This window comes from Pteropus vampyrus, unplaced genomic scaffold (assembly GCF_000151845.1).
Source record: "Pteropus vampyrus isolate Shadow unplaced genomic scaffold, Pvam_2.0 Scaffold182, whole genome shotgun sequence".
In the NCBI taxonomy this organism is placed as follows: Eukaryota; Metazoa; Chordata; class Mammalia; order Chiroptera; family Pteropodidae; genus Pteropus; species Pteropus vampyrus.
This window is the reverse complement of record NW_011888963.1, coordinates 2,032,539-2,034,211: the sequence shown is the minus strand read 5'-3', so window position 1 is coordinate 2,034,211 and position 1,673 is coordinate 2,032,539. Positions and strand designations below refer to the sequence as shown.

The following is a 1,673-nucleotide window of genomic DNA, read 5'->3' as shown; positions in this document are numbered from 1 at the left end:
CGCCACAGCCCTCAGAACAATGCCTGGCTCACTGTACTCAAAGTTTGCTGAATGGATGTTGAATCAATGCAGAGCTACAGTGCGTTATTTCCTATCCAGTTTCTAAAATACAGGCACCTCCTGCTTAACATCAGCAATCTGTTTCTAAACATCAGATGTTCTGCATAAAAATGCTAACCAGAGCCCATTCTTTATTATTTGAAATGGGAAAATTACACTGTTACACAGCAATTCCAAATCTCAAATCAATTTCCTAAAACATAACTGAAGCATGGTAATTAGAAGATCATATGAGAATGTAAATGCTTAAAACATTTCTTCTTAATCTCAGACCATTAATGTGGTCACTGATAACTGCTCTGTGTGCAGCAAAAACCTTCTCTTCCAGTGTCATGCCTTTTCTCTCTGGCTTTACTTTCTTCAAGTTTTTCTTCAACACTTGCTCAAATTTTAGGAAACTTGTCCAATAGTAAGCAAAAAACAGGTCAAATTATTCAAGGCTTATGGAAATTTGTTCAGGTCAAGGATACAACAGGCAGAGAATGGATGACACTGAATATGAAATCTTAAAAATTGTACTTGGAATGTAACTAAGTCTTTCCCCACACATTGTTTTGTTAAAAATGTACTTTGAGTTTTAAGAATGCACACATGTTTTTTTTCAATTCATGCATTTCCTGGTCTATGGCCATGCTACCCTGAACAAGCCTGATCCCGTCTGATCTCGGAAGCTAAGCAGGGTCGGGCATGGTTAGTACTTGGATGGGAGACCACCTAGGAAGACCAGGTGCTGTAGGCATAAAAAATAAAAAAATAAGGGATTGTGAACTGACCAATCTGTGAGGTCAACCAAGGGTTGCCTCGCCTAAAAAGTAAAAAAAATAAAATTCATACATTTCCTGAAGAGTATGTTGTCATAGTCAGTGCCTGCTTTCCCTTCTTCTTTCCTTTTATACTTCCTTCCTTCTTTCTTTCAAAGTAATTGAATATATAAAATTTGGTATGACCTATGAAAGGATCCAGAATATGCCATTGTGACCTAAGGATTATTTTGAACTGAAGGCATTTGAAAAATCAACAAATGCAGAAAGAGGCTTTTTCTGTGCTCCCCTTTTCTGCCTAAAAGCAGAACCTTCCAAAAAAAAGTTCAGCTCTCATAAAACCCCCTTTAAGGAAGGCTTCTCATACCAGGGGAAAGAGTAACTCTTGTTACTGGAGATGAGAAGTCAGCATTGGATGCATAAATAGACCTTAGTAAAACAAACCTTATCTTTCATTAGTTTCCTCATAGATTTCTCAGTCGTTCCTCACTATTTATTGTCCCTTGAAACCCCAAACTCCTGCTTTTATTAAGATGTAGTTAAGCTCTAATTTCTTTCCACTTCTTTGAGCCACTTTGTGAGCTCCCATATATGTAAGTGAATAAACTACCTTGCTGATCTGACTTGTGTCAGTTTAATTTGCAGGCCCCCAAAATACTGAACATAAGAGGGTAGAAGAAAAGTTTTCCTTCCTGATATGAAGAAATGTTCTATTAGGAAAATGTAAATCAGGGATAATTCTGCAGAATGTGCCTTTATTTTCAAACTTTAAAAAGGTCCACATGTTCCTGAATAGGACAGAGCACTGTCTTTTCTGAAGTTTACATGAATGATGATGCCTCCATGGTTCAC

General features: G+C 37.3%; 1 pseudogene; it reads left to right on the top strand.

Moving 5' to 3' along the window:
* The first annotated feature begins 680 nt into the window (after positions 1-680).
* On the top strand, positions 681-799 carry LOC111746310 (annotated as a pseudogene).
* Positions 800-1,673: the final 874 nt, after the last annotated feature.